Here is a 23,640-nt window from a genome sequence, read left to right as displayed (position 1 = left end):
AAAGAAATTCTAAAAAAGGATTTAAAGGCACAACTAAGTGGCAGTTGTTTTTAACTACATTTACATTAATTTAAAATTGTTTCATATAGGCTTGGTACTATTCAATATTTATGTATTAGCATTACAAAAAATTACTGTACTAAACAATTTTAATTTAAAGAGGTTGTGTTAATGTACCAATCTGACTATACATAAAACAGAAGTGCCTAGTAATTTAAAATATGTTCTTAGCCATTTAAAACCAGCCCTCAACCACAATTAAGACAAATCTAATGCTCAGGTGTTCAATAAGCATTCTAAATTGAGGCATCTCTCCTACTGTTACAAATTCAAGTGATTCTTAGCATCTTTAATTTTGACATTTAATTTATACTGTACTTGCTTACATGTGCAAAATAAATGGCCGACAGTCGTCCCTTTTACACAAAGTTCACAATCAGTAGTCCGATAGTTAGAAAGCAATAGTAGGTGTCAGGACTGACATAAACAAAACAATAGTATTTCACAAGTTAAACACGTTTTGTTGTTGTATTTTGTGTACAGCAATAACATTAATATTGAAAAGTAGAAATCCTAGTTTTAAGTGAAGCAGCCAGGCAAAAACCAATACCAGCATCAGCATTCGGTTACAGACAACGGGATCCGTTATGCATACGATTCCAAGCTCATTTTTAGAGTGTACTTGTAAGAACAAGATTTTGCAGTATAAACTTTAAAGAATAATTATTGAAATGTGAGGATGTAAAAGAAAAAAAAAGACTGCAAGGTAGCTCAGGATTAGTGATGCGTGGGTTGACTCACGCCTGCGGGCAGGTGCAGGGCGGGAGTACCGCGGGTCGGGCGGGCTCTAGTTAAGAACAAACATTGTAAATCGGGTCAGGCGGGTGCGGATTCGATTCTCACAACTGCGGGCGGGTGGGGGTAGAAAAAAAGCCGACCCGCGCATCACTACTCAGGATCTTAAAACAAGTAAGGAAACTAGAACACACTGCAAGTATTGCCATTTTGTTCTCTGGGCTCCAGTAAGACATTACACTAAAGAGCTTCTCAACTTTTGGTCCTTCTAATCTACTCCATTTCACATTTGACTATGGTGTTCTCCTTAATTATGTAATTGATAATTAGCAGGATCAGCTTAGTATTTAAGGAGCAGGCTGTATCACAGCAATGGAAGATATTGCAAACAAAACTATTCTATTTAGACTGCAAGCCAGAGGCTGCAAAATTAACCAGAATTTGAAGAGTTTATTACAGAACCTTCACTGGCTAAAACTATTGCGTACTATAGAATAGCCAGTGGTTCATACTTCTCATAATTCAAGATAAAGGCTATCTTAAGAGAAACGCTGTAGATCTTTTTTTCTGTACAATTCAATGCAGTGTCTTGTACTATAAGTAGCTGGATTTCAAAAAATATCTCCAAACATATTCCGTTCACAAAGGTTAATTGAAAGCACTTCACGAAATAAAGAAAATTGTTGTCTTTGGGCAAGATGTATTCTATTGGTACAGTCTGCAATTTTTTTTTTGCCTTCGAAGCAAGAATGAGCCCTATGCATTCAATCTACTCCACGGCTCTCATCCACAGAGGACAAAATTCAATTACGTTTAAATCTGTGTGAGACTGCTAATAGAAATGTAAATTTAAAGGCCTCTTCAGTTCTTGCATATTTTCCCTCTGTTTAGAGCTTCTCCAGTGGCTTTTGGTCTCTTTTACTTCTCATGCTTTTATTCCTAGGATGGACTGTGCTTTCTGTAGGCCTATCTTGCAGTCCCCAAAGATATAATTACCTCCCATCCCTGAGATTGTTCACTCTTCCCTTTAGTGTGCTCGGCTACATGCCCCTGCTTTTCTTTAAGTGTAGATAATATGATTTCTCTGGGGTTTAAGTGTGGATTTAGGGTGAACTAGGGAAAGGAAAAGATCGGATCGCCTTTGCCCATGGGAAGGGAAATGAATTTTAAGGTGAAAAGAAACATGGAGCTGCTGTGTGTTGAAACATTAGCTACAGTGTCTTGCCTCGAGTAACTGTTGTTTGAGATGGAGTCAGCCTCACCATACCCAATGGCGGGCTGTCCAGGTAAGAATTTTGGGACATTCTCCTGGCATACAGTACTGTAGGTACCACAACATGAACTCTAGTTGCCAGATTTTTCATGTATTTCAACGGGGGACTTGTGAATGTAGTAATGTTTCAAATCTGTTGCAAATCTGCATTCTTCATCCTTTTCGTGTTGTTACCGAGTACAGTAGGTAGAGGTTTAAAGTATTGAATACAGTTATTGTCACTGTAATGTACGTAGCAGAATGGAAGAAAGACAAAAGAGTTTGTGATTTGTTCCTTGAGTAGAACTGGCAGGCTAAATCCTGGTAGAACCATGAATATGGTACTTCACTCAGTACTGCAAGTTTACAATTTTTCTTGAAATGGTCTGACAAAGAGTTGCTTTATTCCTGATGATCTTAAAGAATCATTAACTTTTCAACAGAGAGTAGAGTCAATAATAGTACTCTGACTCAAATATGGAGATTCAGAGACAGCTGCACATAAGTTGTTGATGACTCCAGAAATGCATGCCATCCTCAGTGCCTGTCAGATGGTAGAGGGTGGGTAGGATCTGCTGCTGTGTTACATGTTGGTCATGTATTTGCTGGTGTGAGATTACTCGCGCTCATTGTAATTAGAGGTGATATGATGTCTGACAACGTGCTATGCATAGGTAGTGTCACTGGAATTAAATGTGTATGTGCATGGTTATGAAAGTAAATCTGATGTGGCACTGTAGATTTAATATGTGGAAAAACAAAGAAGAAGACATTCTTTCTTCCTTTTTTCTTTTAGGCATCTAGGTAGTGGAAATAATTTTGACTTTTTTCTTCCCTGGTGCTGGTGCTCAAGAGCCAGGCAGAATGCTTTGAATGCTTCATTCTAGAGAGGTGGATTGCAACAAACAAACCATCAAATTTGTGACAAATGTTCTGGTTCTGTATCAACCACAATTAACCATGGCACTGACTGAATTGAAACTTGGTACACTTAATAAACTACAACACCTTTTATAATGTCTGCACCTAAAACATTGCTTTTGCCATTTTTTTATGCCTGAAATGGGTCACATCTGTCTTGAGAATTGTGGCCCAGCACACAAACTGCTTCTGCTCATAACCTGTTAGACCAAATAACTGTAACTAGTAGACTTACTGTATACCTCAACTGTATAACAGGATGAAGAGATGTGAAAACAGTGATTCAAGATGGTCCCCACCTGCCAGCATATCTTTTTCTGTGCTGTTAATAGAATACATGGTTCCTAACTTTAACACCTGCTATTTAAAAACCATTTGGCCAATTAATTGCAATCTAAATCACCTGAAATAAACCTCCTATCAGGGAGTTTAGTATGCTGCCAGGGAGTGTACCATTAACTTGCTGTACTTCCTGCATATACAATACCAAGATGATTCTTTGGCAGTCATTCACCTTCACACCTAAAGCTGCCTCTGTCTTGACAAACTTAATTAAGAAACTTCTTCTGATCTGCAAACCTGCGAAAAATGAGTTTGGCCCATTAACTACAAACTACTGTATATCATATCATCAGTAGTGATTTATATACCTAAATCCAGATGGCTTCCTGACCTCCTTTTCATTTCAAACTACATATTATGACTGTCTTAGGAACTGCTATACTGCTAGATTTGAAATTTCATCTCACACGTCATCAGTGAAGAACTTTGTATGCCCCGGGTGTCAGAGCCTATCCCAGCAAGCAACTAGCGCAAGGCAGGGTACACCCTGGACAGGATGCCAGTCCATCGCAGGACACACACAGACACAGACACACTCACACCAGGGCCAGTTTATCCAGAAGCTAAATGACAGTCATACCCCCTACTGTAACGGGAGCCTAACCCTAACCTGCGAAGCGTAGTTCAGGACCCTATGCAGACGGTATAATCCGGAAGTAAGTGGAGAAGGACAACAGGGAGGAGACGAAGAGGATCAGGATGGGTGGACAGGCAGGGGGGTGTGACGACGGTGATCCGGTGCTCTTGGGGCGTGGTGCAGGCAACCAAGTTCAGACAGTCCAAGGGGAAAATCCGGGACGCAGTCCAAAGTCCAAAACCGAATGATCCATCCAAAATGAGACAAAACATGGTTAAAATCCGAAACGGGATCTGGAACAGGAGCAAGAAGATTAAAAACGGAGCAACGAGGCCAGGCGCTCCGAGCCCCGGACTCAGACGGTCAGGATGCTGTGGTGAAGCCTGTGCCGCCGGGTCTCTCCTGGACCCGCTGAGCCAGGCATAGTGGGAGCGCCTGCCTTAAATAAAGACGGACAAACAGGGAACAGATGCACGTAATAAACTAAAATATAAGAGAGTCCGAGCGCCCTTAAGAAGAGGGATCCCGATCGTGACACCTACAATATGGCTGTGGGAGGAAACTGCATCACCCGAAGAACATGCAAACTCCAGGCAGATAGCACCCCAGGTAGGGTCCTGACTGTAGGGTCCTGCTGCTGCAGAGCAGCACTGCTAACCACTGCTCCACTGTCCCACCTCCCAGACTAATATTCTTCAACGCACCTTTGTCCAATAGACTCCAATAGGATTCCAAAATATTATTTTTTAAAAAGTGTCTTAAATGTTTCTTTTCCATGTAAATATATATTTGGCCAGTTAATGCTTGAAATGCTTGGAATCCTTTCTAGTGGAAATTTGTCATTAATTGTAGGAGAATGCCTGCTGTTCATTTCAACTTCCCTTTGAGCAAAAAAAAACGAATGTCAAGGACTAAATTCTCCTCAACAGGTCTTCTTTGCAAATAAATCATTTTTTTTCTTTTGCATTCATTTACCTAAGTTAGTAAGTCTAAGAATGGACTAGAACATGTGGAGAATAGTCTATCATGATTATTCTGGGCGGTACTGTAGGTAGATACTTATACAGTTATACCAAAAATAGATTTTTAAAAATTAAATTTACTTGGACATAAAGTACCAAAGATCATATTTAAGCCCTAAAACATAATACATTAATTTACAAATGCACAGCCATACTGTAAAAAGTATTGCACAGCCATACTGTATAAAGTATGTACATACAGTAGTCATGTTTGTGATATATTAGGAAAACAGTTAGCGGCTGGCAGCAATTACAATAATCAGTTCATTCAACAGCAATATTCAGGCAGTCCCCTTTTCGGAGAGGACTCTTATCGAATGTCCACTCTTAGTCTTTATATTTTCCAAAATTAAACAAAAAGAGAAAAGCTGTCTCATGTTTGTGATGTGATAAAGGAAGAGAAATTACATAGACAATGAAAACCAAAGAAATACTATGCAACCCTTTTCCAAGGATATACTGTAATTACTTTCAAGTTAAAAGATAAAAGAATGTATATTCCTTGTTTCCAATACAACAGTGCATAAAAATGTGTTGCAAGAGACAGTCTAGCTTATTCAATGCTTAAACAAAGGGAAAAATATATTAAAATCTGTCCAACAGCTTCTGGCTTTCTCCCAGCAAACATCAGTAACATTGCCAACACAAAGAAATATTCCCACATGCTTCAATGTTCACCACTCCAGCTTTTAATACTTTTATAGTATATTACATTTACTTTGTAAATCTGCTTAAAAGAAAGGGTAAATTGAAAAGTAAGGGAAGGTAATTGCAAAAAAAAAAACTGTCCCAATAACATCTCCTGTCTGATGTGGTTTCATATCATGTTTCTCCATTTTTTTCTGACCTGCCTGCTGCCCCCAGGACCTCTGTTAAAGCATAAGATTGGAGAAGACACACTACGACAACCTGTTTTATAAATGCAAGTTATCACAGAGACATTTGTAATTTGTAGTTTACAGCAGGATTTTTTTTTACATTTTTATAATGTGACTGAAGAAAAAATGTCTTTGTGCATTGCATTTGTTAAAAATCGTTTGTTGTTATTGTTATTTTATTTTACTGCTAAGGAGCCACTAACTTGAAAGTGATATGTTGATATGAAATGTAATAACTACATGACGTTATGATAACCATGGTGTGAAATTCTGGGACTCATCATTCATATTGCACCTAATGAGGTGGAAGCATGTGCAAAAACTTTTTTTCTGAAGATACCGTACCTAGCGAAAGTATTCATACTGTATGTGAACAGTTTTCACATTTTGTTGCTTTAAAGCTTGCAGTCATAGCACTTTAAAGTAACACTAGTTGTTATATAGCTTACCACACACATTTAAAGCAAAATAAAAAGACAGAAGTAAAAAGATTCTATGAAAGAACAAAGAAGTCTTTTGCTGTGGCAAACCGAAATAAGATTAGGTGCACAAAATGTTTTTAATGAACCATACAATTAGTTGAATGGCCTCTGTCTATGTGCAAAAATAGGGGTTCAAAATAAATGCATCTCTCTCCGTAAGGTCCCTCCATCATGTAGTGAATTTCAAGCAATGATTCCATCATGAATACTGCAGGGTTTCAAAACAACTCAGAAATAAAGTAGCAGAAAAGCACAGATCATGAGAAAGTTGTAAAAAAAGGAAAAACACTGAATATCTATTTGAGCACTGTGAAGTTAATCATTAAGGAGAGAAATGTGTATCATACCATTCAGACACTGCCTAGCTGCTGAAGGGAGCTGTGAAGCCAACTTTGAGAACGTTACAGAGTTACAGTAAGTGTCTGAGATGGGAGTAAATGTGCATGAGACAACACTATCTCAGCCACGCCACAAACCTGGCCAGTATGGCAGAGTGGAAAACCCATCTCAGATACCGCAGGGCGTTTGCAGCGAAACATTTAAGTGATACTGCAAATGTGGAAAAAGGTTTTGTGGTCAGACAGGACAGATTGTGTTACATTTGTACATCATTCAGTCGACACCATCCCTAAAGTCAATCGTAATGCTTGTACAGTATTATGTTATGGTTTTACTTCTCATCAGCCTGGATAAAACTGCGGTGAATGCAGATGAAGCAAAGAACTAGACGAAAATGTGCTTCATCCCTAAAATTAACTTTTTAGTAGGACCATGATCTAAATGCAAGACATTTGTTGTAGATTAGTATTGTGTCTTTTCACTTCAAAATACAGTACCTGTCATCAGGCTTTACATTGGAGCTGCAGGTATACAGTATCTACACTTTATGTACAATTTCAGTGATTGGCCTTCAATACAGCGAAATAGAAATACTCTTCAATTGTAAAGGTTGCATAAGCTTTTTTTTTAAATTCTGTGCAATTCATTTCACCCAGACTTTGTTCTTTTCTGAGACTTGGCACCTGTTTGCACAATTGATGTTTCATTTTAGACCACATAGAAGGTCAGACTTTCAAGGTTAGTTAATTCATCATGGTTTCTCCATGCTTGCTAGTTCCATTTATCATACAAAAGCCAAGCGTAACACAATTGCCACTTTTCTTCAAATGAGCAGGACCTTTTGTGCTTTGGAAAATACAGTTTAATTTTAACTAGTATTAGACTGGATTTATTTCAGAATAAACTAGTGCAGTAAGATGAATATGTTTCAATTGCCTGTGGATTGAGCACAATGCAGGCATAATAGGGAGGAAAAAGAGGTCCAATCAAGGATGAACTTAATAGAAACCATCATGAAAACAAAAACACAATAAGCAATGACCTTGGCTAAAAGTATCAAGAGTGAGTACAGAAGCTAGAAAGTAGCTGAGCAAAGAAAATGTAGTTAAGACTGTCAACCGGATCAGTAAGATCTACAGGTCCACAGCTGCTTGGCTGAAACATCACAGCTGGATAAAGGACACGTAATGCAGAGACAGGTTGCGAAAACTGGAGAGAAAATGGAGGCTTTGAGGGATCTCAGGGATAAGTGAACCTGGAAATAAGCTGAGATGAGGTAGCCTAGAAATAATATTAAATGTGCTGGTGCCACAGAATGATATCTCTCCAGGCATGACCTATGCAAGATGGAAGGGCAAAGCATCCAATTTCGCGTGAGTTCGGTTTGTGGACTCTTGCCAGCACCAATTGATTTGCTTCACTAGGGGTTAAGAGATGATGACAGTTGTCTGCTGTCTTCTGCAAGAGTTACTTATTTTGTGTGGTGGCAATGCGAATTTGGGTCAGGGGCTATATCCTGCACAAGGTACCGAGTTGATTTATTTAAAGTAATGATTTAAAAAAAAGAGTAAAATAAGTTAGTGCACTGTAGATACAATACAAATAGTAAAACTGGTATTTTATTTCTAAAAAGAGGTTGTAATTAGTATGTCAAAATAAAGTGAATGTCACACCATGGAACATTATGTTCTTGCTATATAATTATATATAGTGTAGATATAGAGTATTAAAACCAGCTTACACGATGAGCATAAGACATTTTCTGTCCCAACTCTCTCCCTGTAAGTACCTCTGGTACTGAGACACCAGTAACAAGGACAGGGGTCTTGTCTTGTGACGTACTGTATTACTTGTTGCATTTGTGAGCTCCTGTCAGTCTACAGTTATTTGAAGTGAAGAATAAATGTGAACATTGTCTAGAATGTGATAAAAAAGAAATTGGTCTATAGGTGTGTAACGGGCATAACTCCCCCTGTCCCTGCTTGCTAGTTCCATTTATCATACAAAAGGATATGTTCTGTTTGATCCCAGTCGCTCATGGGCCCTGAGGACACACAGCTTCACTCCCTAGACAGTGGACGACTCCAGCACACCAAAAGACCAGTCCTCTGCGGCAATAGAGTGTTGTACTCTCTCCCTTCCAGAGGGGGGTGACGTTACTCCTGTAACTGGCTCAGTGTATGTTACACGCCTTGTTACACGAACTGTGCTGTACGTGCATGCACCTACTCACTACATTTCCCAAGTGACAGAAGACTCCAATTTCAGGCTACACTATAAGAATGCTGCAGATGGTGAATATGGAACCAGGCAAGAGATAATATAACATCTCTTTATTAGCCCTATACAATTTCTTGCATTAGGAATTTGTTTTTTCACATACCCCAGCTTGCTCTCCATGAGACACAGATGGGGAGAGAGAAGCTTGGGGTCAGAGCACAGGGTCAACCATTGTACAGCGCCCCTGGAGCAGTGGGGGCTAAGGGCCTTGCTCGGGGGCCCAACGGAGTAGGATTCCTCTGCCAGCTGCAGGGTTTGAACCAGCAACCGTCCAGCCACAGGCACAGATCCTTAGCCACAGAGCCACCGCTCTGCCCGCAAGATGTCATCCACAGCGCTGCTTAGGGCCTGCTGTTAAGTATTGCCTCTACCCTGGTGTTGAAATGCCAAGCTCATTGAACCCTGAGGCCCAGGGCTGTGGCCCCAGCCTGGCTCCCCTAGTGCACCACCTGTGGTGGGTTCTGATGTTCTGGCTGGTCGAGAGTGGCAGGATAAGACCTTGGGATCAATTTGCCACTGGCAACCCAGTGGGACTGATAGCCTGCCTCCTCTGCAAACCTTTTCTTAATTTCTCTCGTTCCCCATGTCAGACGGTTCCTAGATGCATCATCGCCACCATTTGGTTTACTGCCAGTGATTTAACAAATATGAGTTTTGGTCACCTCCAGAGCTAGCAAAGGTGAGAAAAGACATTTCATGAAATGGCAAAATGAGAAAAGCAAAATGAGAGAAGGCTGGCTTCAGGAGATGCTGAATAATTTACTGACTGAAAAAGGTGCTGTTTGCAGCTTGTCTTCATTGTAACTGTAAATCATTTCAGTCCATCTATCTGGTACAACTACTGCATCCCTGATTTGGGCTCACAAACGGGAACAGATATGCCTTCTGAACTGTAAAAACAAAAGGGCTCTCTGCTCCAGGATGAAGGCTGAATACTCCTTTTATAAACTGGTTTACAATCTGGAGATTTTCCAGAAGATAGACAATGCGTAGGAGGCAGTGCAGTGTGTACTGGGTGCAGGAAGAGAGTTATTTTATTTGCTCCAGTAGCTTTTTTTTTTGTTTGTTTTGTGATGTTGCAATTTACACCTTTTACACAATTTCAGTGTTGCAGTGGAATATTCATTTGATCATCAAGATTTTTCAACTTAATTACTTAATTACCTATAAACGCAAACATTTCTAGACAGTAAAAACATGTAGATTAACATATAAATATGAATCAGTTATTTTAGTTAGTGTTTATTTAGTTTGGGCTGTTTAATTTAACTATTTTTATTTACTTATTTATTTTAAAACTGGTCTTTGCATAAAAACATACAAAGGATACTAAACCATATGATTTCAATTGAAATCAACACATGAAAAAACAGTTAGGTAGTGTTTTATATTTGTGTATATATTTGTGAGATTATAACAACAACTGTGAAACTCTTTCCCCTAAAATTAAGAAACTGATTTCTTTATGGGAATGGTGTTAGTGTCTGGAGGATGAAAGAGACACAAATGCGTCTTTTTCTACTTTTGTACTGATAGTAAGCTGAAATAGTATGCTTTGTCCTTCTTATACAATATCTCAGTATTGAGTAACAGAAACATATTTAATAAAATAATCATTAAATGTAGAAATTATGAGAGGGATTTGAATAATAATAATAATATTTTTTCTGTGCAGTCATTATATTAATTTCCATATTTTCCTTTTTAGTTAAATTAACCTTTTCAATTAATTTAGCTCCATTTGCTTTCTAATGTAATTTTCTTGCTTTTAATTGCTTCAATGTCTGAAATATTTTCTTTCTGGAAGAATGTCTGGTCAGCTCTGGATTTTTTCTATATAAATCAAACCTTGATTTTTATTAAGAGTACATGTATATACTGTATACATATTTGGTATAAATCCTTTCACACTACATGTTTCTGTAATAAATGAATTCAAGATATCTGCAAGATGTTATAAGACAGACAGGGCATAGGTCACCACTCTTGCACAGATTAATTGACATACAGTAGATATGTGTCTTTAATACTGTACCTGATGCATCCACTATAAAGTCTTAATCCACAGTGATTAAACTTTGATCTTTGAGACCGCTCATTCCCCGCTGTTTGTGTCCTTTCCCGAAAGCCACTGCTGCAATGTGCAAGATTTAAATGCTTTGTGAGAATAACACATCAATTAAAGATGAAGAAAACACTATTTAACTCAATGATAAGATTTTCTATTGCATTAAACAGTGGGTTTTAGGTAAATGTTCTCATTGGCATTGAATTAATTTAGATACATGAAGTCTATTTAAAAAAAAAGAACATTCTGAAAATTTTTATACTGTGTGGACAGTATTAGTAGTTACTGAATTTTTTACTTCTCAGAGGACTGATGTATTTTTACAGGCAGAGATATTGCTGCAATGATAGATGAGAAGGTCTGCTTGGAACGTGACATGTCCCAGACATTGTTCACACCAGAAGTGTAATGCAATAATGCAAAACAGAATTGCATTTGATCTTATAAAAACAAGAGTACCCTACAGCTCGCTTTCTGCCATTGGTGAATCACTTTAAATTCTTGGTAGCAAGAAGTGATGCTTTTATTTTGTTCTGTGTGTGAAAAGCTGCATGTTCTACAGTACATGAAAGATAAGGTTTTCAGTCCCACTGGTGCTCCATCCACAAGTCCCCAGACTTGCCTTGTGCCCCATGGTAAAGGAGGAGGATGGACTGGGACACTCACCAAGATAAGCAGCTTACTGATGATTGATAGGTGGTCCACCTTTACTCTTACAATCTGCATTGCCTTTATATAGAAAAATAGAATTTATGAATCTCAAATGCATTTCCATTTGTAGATGCATTTATCTACATTATGAATAAACTGCTGTGAAATTTTGATACCACTAGAAGCCCAGCTTGAGTGATGCTGAATCAGTAACAGAAATAATGTTACAGTAAGCTAGAGACACCAAAGAAGTATTTTCTTTTTTTCTCTTTTCTGAATGTGTTGCTTTTAATTCCAAACATTCAGGGCTAACAATGCAGTTGATTGTATGATTTATGTTTTGCTTCCACTGTAAGATATTGTGTTGATTGCTCACTCTCACATTCAACCACACAAGACATATAATCACCAACTGTGGCACTGTGGGTAAGCAAAAGCACATATTTGTCATTGACAGTTAGCTAAACATTGCCAGTGTTTGTCTTTGGCCTTTCCCCTTGATCTTAAAGTCTTTTCAATTCAGTGATTCAAGCTGCAATTCTAAAACTTAAGTTGCTTCCATGATGTCTATTTAATTAGCCTGTTTAAGGACACCAAACCAACACAATTTTAGTTTGTAATAGGCTTCTTGTATATCAAACTCTTGGTATTCCTGAGGTGGAGTTGGATTACATCATCTTTGCTTCATTACAATTAAAAATAATCAGAAACACTACAAAGCAAATTCTATGTAGCCAGATGTGCTGGAATAGTAGTACAGGTGATCCTGTTGAAATACTGACTGGAATACCACTTAATTTTGTTCACATCTGTTGTAATACTTATCAGCTGCCAAGTGAATTTGTGAGGTAGTTAAATAAGGTTGATGATGTGAAGGTTTCTCTTCGCTTGTCCAGTAGCACTAAACTTGGAGTTTAGTACAGTAATACAATATTCCAGTTGGAAATAAAAAAAGACTGAGCATTTTAGGGATTTCAATCAGCATGTGACTGTAAAGCCTCAACAAGCAATTTACATTTTGTTTTGTAACCCTGGTATGTCATTTGAATCACCGATAAGCTAATTTCACTGACATATTTCAAATATTGATTGGACCAGACATCTTTTGTATCAAGATTTTGTTTATCTGCTCTAGTCGAGGATTAAACAGTGTCAAACAGTCATTGTCAAATTCTGTTAAGATGAATTTATTCCTAAAAACATAGCACAACTGTTCTTCATAAGGGAGCATTTATTACACGCATGCAGTAACATGGAACCACTGTATTTCCTCAAAGGCAGTAGTGCATAAGAGGGCCAAATGTACTTGTGTAACCTGACCTCAGATTCAGCCTTTCATCTCTCAGGTTTCTCAGAGTGCCTGGCATTCAGAGACCACTCAAGCTCTGGTGTTGCACATGGTCCCTCTAAAGTCTTCATCAACCTCAGTGAATAGTCATTAGTGTCACTGTAGCACGGTAGCATGTGCTGTCAGACTCCAGGATGTAATCATCATTTCTTAATGGTTTCTCTAAGCACCTGACTCAAACAGACCACAGGTGATTAATTAACCCTCTATTGCAAAAAAGTGGCCTTCAAATTGAGGTAGGAATGCTGTTGCATGATGAAACCTACAGTGACACTTTAGCATGTGAAATGATTGGCCAAGGGTAACACTGGTTATGGTGATAACAGGAAGGCCTTCTTCCAAACATCTTGATTTCTGCCTTTTGGGTGTTTAAAGAGTTAAAACTGAATAATTACAGTGTGTTTCCACTTTGCCAAAATGGGGAGCATGAAAGGATTTGTCACCATGGTTCGGAAACTACGGTTATTATTGCATTAAAGTAGTTTGCATAATAGTATTTTAGCACACAACTTGACTTTCTCCTTTAAAAAAAAAACAATGTTTCAAAGTTGATTTCTACAATTCCATTTGATAAAAGGCATTTAGATATATTTTACGCATAGTGGAAATTATTTGAGATCATTCTGTCCAAAAAATGCATGGGTGTCTAGGTTGACATTAATTCGTGATAAAGAACCTGGGATGTGTATTTATCAACTCATTTAAATATAAAAGCTGCAGAGTTCTTTTGAAGTACCTCTGAGTAGTGACACACAGCCAGAAGATGGGAACTCCCACATATTCATTAAAAATAAATCCATAAATCTGCACTAACAGTACAAAAATATTCATATATTTTCTTTTTGAGCTACAAGTACAAAAAAGTTAGAAATAAAGTGAAATTCTGCTATCAATTCTACTATGCTAGAATATTAAATATGTTAAATCATTTAATTATCTTATAGCAACTGCACATCACTTAAATAGTGTGTTAATGCAAGTGCATGTAAATGACATGAAGAGCAGGAGTGGGATACACAAAGTCTCTTCTCATTTTAAGGACTGGGATGGTGGATTTAGTCTGGACTGTTGAAACCCAGCCCTTAGCCTGGTCTGAGGCAGTGCAAACTATTGTACGTGAGCTTCCTTTGGAAAAGTCAAACATCCAGCAACATAAGCTAGCTTGGAGAGGAGCCGACTGAAGTCCAAAGACCAAGAAAACTCTCAAAATGGTCCTGTACAATTTCTTTCCAACACCATTTCACCAGACTCCAATGTCTTCTGCTGATTCCAGCTATGCTGTGTTGTTTAAGAATTAAATAGCAAGGTAAATACGCTATGATGAACATTTGTGAAGTCCAAGTTTATGCAACCTTATTGGTAACTTGAAGTTAGTTTCAGATGAGGAACTGAACATACTGTGACTGGCTGGAGGAACTGGCGAACACTAGGATCTCAGTGACTAGAAGGGTGGACGTTGTGCTGCAAAATACTTTTAAAACTGAAACCAAAAAATAAAGAAACCTCCCTACATTATATATAAGCCAGATATAAAATAACATAAAGAATGCAGACTTTAAATAAGTCAGGAAAATTTAATTACTGAAAAGTTACGTTTTATATACAGTACATGTACAGGTACATTTCTTACCTTTTATTTTTTAAATTTTTCTTTGGGGTGGATGTCTTCTCTGCCCGTGTTTTGGTGAAGTTTCATACAGTTTTATAAGGAAGATGAAGACCACTGCATTTGTATGGATGAAAGTGCGTAGTGTAGAGAAACATAGAAGAAGGAATAATGCCTTTTGGGTTTTGAAAGATTATATCCTCCGAGCTAAACAGAAGAGTAACTGTAAATCTGCGGTGGTAAGCTTCATCTGATGTTTTCAGAGGGTAGCTTCAAGGACGCCATCAGTCATTTTGTTTTTGTAATAAGCCTTGGGGGGAAAAAAGTAGTTTTAAGCTCAACATTAAACAGAAATAAACTCTGGAGGCTTCTGCATGTGCTGTAGAAACTCCAAGTAGTTAAATTCATAAATCTTATGAGTTATGATTTCCAATGCACCTTTATAAGCTGACATGGTTAAACCACATCCAAAACCTGAAACAGATAATCTAAAAGAGTGTATCTGAATATGGAATGTTTTAATCATGATGGAGTATTTACAATTAGAGGTTAATTCTATGCTAAAAAGTAAAAAGAAGAAAAAACACAAAATGCTGGATGTGGATCCTTATTCACATGTATGCAATTGGATTCATCGTATTTTTGCATTGTCAAATCATCACGGAAGATACCATTTTGTTATTCATTAATATTTTAGTGATTGCTAATGTAAAAATTTTAATGCTCTTTAAATTGTAGTCAGAACATAGTGCACCATTTTTGATTTATTGATTACATAAATCAGATTTTGCTCATATTTGCTCTTCATTCAGGTGATTTTAACCCTTATTACTTTCTCACTGACACAAATATAACTATGTAGAACATGCTAAAAATAAAGCTTTTTTCCTCCTAGGTGGAGCAGAGTAATACTGACTGCAATTAAGAAAATAGTTAACAGGCAATTTAATTTAGAAATACAAAGATGTTATTCTTTGATTTGTTAATTAACTGTTAGTCCAATATTTTAAAATGTTATTATTAATAATAAAAGCATTCTATACAGTACCTATCCTATAAGGAACAACTTTCTGGGCTGTGTCTGTTAAGAACTTGCAGGCACTATAAATTATAGAAGTCAAAGTTAGCAGTCACATACAGTATAGTGCCTTGAAAATTTATTTATGCCAATCATTTCACATTATGGTGAATTTCTTGGAATGAATATCATTTTTTAATCAGCTGAAATGATTAAACACTGTTAGAAGTTAAGATCAATATCAGCAAACCCTACAAAGAAAAATTAAGTTTACTGATTGCAGGAGTATTCAGCCCTCTAAATCAGAACTTAATGGAAGCACTTTTGGCAGCAAATACTGCTTTTTTGTATTTTTCAGAACATGTCTTTCAGCTTTTCACTGTGGGGTGGTGTAATTTTTTCATTCTTCCAAGTACAATTGCTCCAGTTCTGACAAGTTCATTGGGTATAGCTGATGAACTGCAATCGTCAAGCCTCACCATAAATTGTCTATTGGATTTCTGTCAGGACTTTGACTGGGCCAGTCAAGATGTTCACTTGTTTCTTGTGAAACCATTTCAGTTTGGCTTTGGTCTTATGCTTCAGATTATCATGCTGCTCAAATGTAAATTTTTGACCCAATTGTAGATTTTTGTGTAACTCAAGTAGATCTTTCTCTAGTATTAATCTGTGCTTTGCACCATCCTTCCTTCTTGAATGCTGACAGGCCTCCCATTCCCTGCTAGTGAAAAGCATTCCCATTACATGATGCTGCCACCATACAGTATATGCCTTATAGCTGGGATGGTGCTGGCTGGACAATGAGCTTTGTTGGTTTTGTGCCCGTTGCAATGTTCCCCATTTCAGACAAAAAAAAATTAATTGTTGTCTAGTCTTCCACCACATCTGCAGCAGTATCTCACATGAGATTTAAAATGAATCTTTTTCAATTTTGTGAAGGGTCTTTGATATTGGTGATGAGAGTGACCTCATGTCAAACATAAACCATTGCAAATCTTTCAGTTTGTTGGCTTCACAGTGGAATCTACAACCAGTTTCCTATTTACCTGGCTGCTCAGCTTGGAAAGCAGCCTGATCTGGGTAGAGTCTAGCTGGAATGATGGAACTCTCTGTATTCAAAAGGATAACTAGCCTTCTCCTGATCATATCCTCTCTACAACTACCTGACAGATTTACTTCTAAACCTCCTTGGTCTTCATGCTTCATTTATCATGTCACTTTGTAATTTGTGGTTTGAAATTTAATCGATTTACAAATTATAAGTATTTCGTAGATTTATGCATTTGAAGTAGATGATATCAATTATAAATCAAAACTTCAATTTCAAAGTGTCATGATTGCAAGCTCAGGTAGAAACCAAATGTGTAAACATTGTAAGGTGTTAATACTTTTGCAAGAAACTGTACGGTATCTATGCTTATATCTAAATGTATATAAATGATGAGCTTGAGGTTTGATAGCAGTAACACATATCCAGTAGTGTACATTGGAAAATTCTGAAACTATATTAATCTATTCTTTGCGATTGCAATTGTTTCTGCTGTAATTAAACCCACTTGGATTATACTGTAAATAATGATGAATATTGGTCAGCGGTGATCAGCAATCACTTTTACTAGAAACCTTATATAAAATGCAGAGGATAGTTTTCAGAAATAGAAAGCTAAGCTATCAAGCAGCACCAAGTCCTTGAACAAATAAGTGTCTAAATATTTGCCTAAGATGTAGTGCGCACTTGCAGAACCTGTGTTATATGATAATGCTCCTACAGCAGATAATGGAACTGCAAATGGCCATGACCATGGTCTGTCGATGTCATTTGGTAGTACGAAACACAAGGGATCACGAATACTGTGTACATTGTAAACATCTGAACAATTTAGTAATGAGAGAAGCACAGGGACCATACCCTGGTTAAGATGCATAGGTTGACTGTTTCCTGTAGGTTATTGTAGGATTGTTATAGTGTGTGCCCTCTGAAAATGATTTTTTCAATATTTAAATTAGGATGATAACAATGGAGATGAAAATGATCTATCCATCCATCGATTCCTCTTACCACTTTATCCAATTCTGGGTCATAGGGAAGCCAGTACCTACAGTATAGACAGTAATTATCAGCAACAACAAGAAAAAAAAATACAATGAAGAGGTACTATTCCTGTTGAGTAGAGTATCCCACACCATACCACTAACCTGTACCCAATCGATGTGATACCTCTTGGATGACCAGATTGGGTGTGTTGTCACTTGTACTATTTATCTACTGTTATGTACTTTGGAGAGCACTGTACAGTATGTTTTCCTGTGACCTATGACAAAATTCAGTGCACCACTACTCTGCATTCCATTCATATTGCTCTGGTGGTAATCGTGGCATTCAGTCATTGGATCCATCAATTAAAGGAACATTTTTCTTCTCACGTTCATGTAAACATGTGCACTTGAAGACAGGAAAACATTTTGAGTCCTTTGTTTGAAACACTTTTTGTTTTGGATATACTGTACTCTTGTAATCAGGTGTGATTTAAACACCTAAGCTGTTTCAGTTTAGGACCATTTAAATTGTGTTGATGATCCAAGATCATTATTTTTGTATTGTAATGTACTGGTCCATTATGAAATATCACAGATTCTGAATATTGATTTTATATATATAATGTGAAGAAAAAGGGAACACTAGAAAATAGAATGAAAAGACACATTTTGTATGGAGCCTTTTTTGGGTATCCTGAAGAAGGCTCAATAGCTAATATGCAGTATACAGTACTTTTCCATTTCTACTTTTCAGCTTGGAATTAACCTTTACTTGTACATTTGCAGCCAATGCATGCTGACACAAATCCCCACTTGAATATCTATATAAAACGTATGTATAATATGTGCTGTGTAATGAGGAAAATGTCTTATTTGTTATTTGCTATTTATCAGATCTGTGAAAGTCTGTGAGGTTTATTTAGGATTTTACACCAGCAAAAAACCCTGATCTATGTCAGCTCATTTTTGAGGAGGCAAGAGGGCAGCAGGCTCTGTACATGTCACAGACATATTATTCAGTTACACAGCTAGAGTTATACATCTCATTTGGCCATCACTGTGAGTTTGGATCAGTGCAAAGCTTATGATCCCCATCACAATAAGACGCAAGTCAGCGGGCCTGATCTTTCATGACCTTTGTAAGGTTTGCAGTAGTAATTGCATGTGGTGTTTTTCTTTACACATTCCTATTCCAGGAACAGCATGCAAAATGTCTTGATGGATACTTTGATGAATGCAACCAAGCTAGTAGCATGGTCCTTTGTGATTCTTCCTCCTTCTATAGTCCTATAAATATTGCATACAACTGCCAGATATCCTAGTGTCCTTGTGTCTATTAGAATACATAACAATACAGTTACCAGCATCACGATGTGTTTGTTCTTCATCATGCTTTATTTATATATTTTGTTTAATCAGCAGTAAAGATGTTGCTCTTCTTTAGCTGTAATGCAGGTCAGGGGCTCTCAGTGTTCTCTTTCCTCAGAACCATTAGTCTGTCACATGAATGATTGCCCTGTTTAATATGGGGCTAATGCATCGACTTACTTTTAAAGAAAGAGCCCCACACACCAACAGAACCTTTCTTTCAATTTTTGTCTTCCAAGTGGAGCCCGCTATTGGTTTTCTTGTAAGGTGATCACACAATTCTATATTTAGGAATGAGAAAATTACATTGTTCGGCTCACGCCATCACACTGTCAGAGGACGACACTTTAATTCAAAGGATGAGATAAAAAGACTAAAGTCCTTCTAAGTGTGGATCCTTGAGCTTACCTTGCTTGACTATTAAAAAACAGTGTTGGAAGTTTTTTTAAAGCTTCCTTAGTCTGTCTTGCACTTCATTGTTTGCATAATTAATAGAAAAATACATTTGTATTCTTTTGTTTGGAGAGTTTGCAGTGTCAGTTTTTTTCTGAGAAAACTGCTTTACGGGGCAGTGTCAGTTCTCTCATGGTGCCTGATTTAAAATGCACACATTTCCTTCGATGTGCTCTGTCTGTTAATTAACCTTTTCAAAAGACTGTACAAGGTTCTTGAATGTTTAAAGCACCAACGTGACCTTGATTTAAGGTCTCATACAAAAGACTGAACCAATGAAAAATCCCTTTTACTTACAAGCTAGACAATTGAAGTGTTATGTTTAGTACAAGAAGATCCAAAGACTTGAAAACAACATTGCAATTTTAATGAATGGATATACTTTGAAGTGTTTAGCTCAGATTCAGACCTGCTAAGAATTTATTTAACCATATGCATAATAATATCTGCAAAGTAATTTAATAAAAGTTTGAAAATTGCATTCCTTTGGTTTTATTTCTGAAACTGAAATCAAAAGAAGATACAGAAATACTCTAGACTATGCTTCTTGGAGCAACATAATCTGTGACAAATGTAATATATACTGTACTATTCCATTTTACTGAGCTCTGGCAGAGATAACATACAAGTAGGTTGTTTTAATAGAGTGGAGTCTGGTGGAAATCCTGCGTTCTGCATTCCAACATGAGCAAATTAAACTCTTTTTCAGGTTAAGTTTAAAAATGAAACTCATAAAGCTATATCTGTACACGAGGACAGGATTTTTCAGATACCAGAAATTTAAACTAAACCACAAGATCACCTGTAAGGCAAGAGGATTTTTTTTAGAAAAAGCAGGTCTTGATTAACTACTGTACCTTGCGAGAATTTGTTGGAAAGCAACAACAGTAATGGCTGCAAACAGAGCACAGTATATTTAGATTTAGATAAGAAGTTCTTGAATTGCAGGCAGTAGATTATCCAGGTATTGTACAGTAGATAATAGACAGCAGGTAAGGGGTGAGTACTGGAATGATCCTGTTATTGGACTACCATGGAGTAGTCTCAAACTCAAAACTCCAACCACAATGTTTGAGATTCTGATATATTTAGTAAACAACTGAAGGTTATACAGCTGATGTCGACATTATATAGAAATATTAGCTAATGGAAATTTGAAACAATTCTGGCAAAGACCTGGCAAATGGCCTTTAATCTAGACTAGTACAGTACATACAGTATGTGTATCAGAAATATTAACTACATATACAGTATATGGTATAAGATAGGAAATGCTGAGTTTAAAGAAACTATTTTTGTCTTTTCAGTTCTACAGGACATGGGTTAAACAATGCATCACAACAAAAATATTGGGCTCACAGACAGACTCTCCATCAAAGATGATAACTGCAGTGGTAGCAGCTGTTATAATGGTGGCACTTTAGCTCAGACATGGAAGAGGAACAATGTACACCATGAGCAAACAGCTGCAGTTTTAAACAAGTGCTCTGAACAAACCTGTTTCTTCCATATCTCATCACCGGCACCATAAGCCCTTTAATTGACCAGTCACCAGTTATCCAAGCCCATTGTTTCTCATTTCACCTCTGACGGCCACGACCACTCTAATCTCTCTGTCTGTGTTCTCAAAGACGGTTTTCCGAACTCATACTGTTCATCAGAAAGACCACCGAAACCAAAATTATTCTGCAGCTAGGATCACACATTCTCCCTTCTCTTAACGACAGACTACTGTTCTTTTAAATTTTCTCCATTCATTGGAAGTTTCATTTCACACCTCTCTGTACCCATTCTGACTTCACACCTCTTGATTGGCCTCTCTTTCTGTCCCCTGCTCCCGCCTCTCACTCCTCCTCCCTCCCAACCTTTGTTCTCCCGCTACTTTACCTTTGCCTACTGCCCTGTCTCTCTCACACCTGAAGAAGGCTCCATGGCCGAAACGTTGTGTTCTCTTTCTTCTTTTTTTCAGCATGGAATAAACCTATTACTTGTTCCAGTCACTGTAATGCATAACTACAGTATATACAGTACAGTACACCCATGTATTTATGTAAGGATAGCACTCACTACAAGTCATTTTCATGTGTTTAACAATGTGGGGAAACAGGAAGCTGGGATATACAGTACTGTATACAGTAGTTGAATGTGTTATGCATAATTATATAATTTACCAGTAAGGCCTCATTTAGGCCTTAAAGCGAATATGCTACACTGGCGGGCTTAAACAATTTCAACTTTTTAGTTTTGAATGGAAAAAGCTACTCAGGGTCGCCATTCAAGAATTCTAAAATCTTTCAAGGCATTGACAAATTGAATTTACAGTTCTAAGACTAGGAAGCACTTTTTATACATCGACTTGCAAGGTTCTGGAATATGTTACCTAGCCTTGTTGTCAAAGCCGATGTATTTTTATTTTAGAAAAGACTGGATGAGATCCTACAAGTAATTAGGTATGAGCTGGCAAAACAAACAGAATGGATTAAGTGACTTCCTCTTGTAGGTGACCTTTATGAGGTTCTCATAATATTAGAGTTTAAAATATTGCCGGGCAGGACCTACTCTTAGAGCTATGTTTCTCAGCCCTGTTCCTGGGGGATCTTTGTGTCTGCTGGCTTTCATTCCAACTGAGCTGTTAATAAGTGGTGCTAATTGATGCCTTTCATTGATCTACTTGCTTGTTTACAGATCTTTATTTACCTTACTTCAAGTGTATTGTTTCTTATACAGAGCATTACACAGACTCTCCTTACTTTATCAAGAGTTCAGGCTGATATTTACTGTATGTCTAAATAAATGCTAGATAGGTGATAAGTTTGAGGTGAACAGACACAGGTGAAAATAACAATTTATCAAAATTCCCCATCATCATGTTTTACACTGCAGATGGAAGTTCTGAAACTCAGAAATTGTCACGATCGCTAACCCCTCCTCTTAAGGGCGCTCCAGCCCTTCCTTGTTCTGCCCCATTACCTGCACCTGTTTCTTATTTCCGTTCCACCTTAAAAGCCAGACGCAGACATCACTCCTGGTTCCTCATTGAATTCCGCTTCGTGAGAGCCCGGGGTCCTGCTGCGTCTGGCTCCGTTATGCTTTTAACCTTCTGTTCCTGATTCCCCGCCCCGCCGGTCCCGACCCGGTTCATGGTTTTATTCCCCGGATGGATCCCCTGGCCTTGGACTCTACCTTCTGTCTTGGATACCCGTTTGGATTTACTCATGGATAGTTCGCCCCGGATTCACTCTCCCTGGACACCTGCACCCCTTGGACACGCCCCCCTGTCTCCATACCCTCTCCTGCATGACTTTTTCCCCAGTGTTTCTTCACTATTCCGGATCGTGTCTTCTGCATAGGGCCCGGAAAGAACTGTTCATGACAGAAATTGGTACAAACTTGATGACAATTAGAAATCCCACTCGTGTTTTTAAGAGCTGAATACATATTTTATAAAAATACTCCTCAGATAGACAATTTAAATCAATTAGCTTGTGATTAAGAGTTCAGCTGGAACAAAAACCAGAGGAAATTGGAGTCCCCCAGGATCAGGGTTAGAAACCACAGTTCTATGAACCCATTTTTCCAGTTTTATATAAGTATTTTCAGTTTTATAAGAGCAGGTTTGGTTTGAGAATGAAAGGCTTTGACTTTAAGTTTACTGTAAACAGATAGACTGATGCCTTGCTTCGCTGTGCGGCTGTAAGTTAATTGGTCCCATGACTAGAGTGCTTGGCTCCTAGTTGACAGGTTCCTATCTTCAGGGTGTTGTTTGTCTACAGTATGAGGCTTTCCTTCCCATGAAGAAATGAATTTCCTTGGGACTGTCTACCTTCAAAAACTGTGGATTGAATTTGTAATTGTACAGCAAGTCATTGACTTTGAAATTCTGCACAATTGTGTTACTAAAATAGATGCTCAAACCATTGTTAGTCAAGTCTAGAAATACTGTATACAGTAGTGGAACGAACTGTTTCACTTTATGCACAATCTAATGGACTAAGATCACTGTTAAGAGAATGCTACATGCTCAGAGAAAGCAAACACATTTATTAGTAGAAGACACTAGAAACTCAGAGTCCAAATTGGTTTATACACTGAACAATTGACTGTAGTGGTTAAACAATACAAAAACAGTCGTGCTGTATGTATTGAAGTAAAAGTGAAAACTATCATCTTAATTAGTATTAAATAGTAGGGCAGTGACTAGGA

Source organism: Atractosteus spatula, chromosome 15, assembly GCF_055471065.1.
Source record: "Atractosteus spatula isolate fAtrSpa1 chromosome 15, fAtrSpa1.hap1, whole genome shotgun sequence".
NCBI lineage: Eukaryota > Metazoa > Chordata > Actinopteri > Semionotiformes > Lepisosteidae > Atractosteus > Atractosteus spatula.
Note: the sequence above shows the minus strand (reverse complement) of the source record.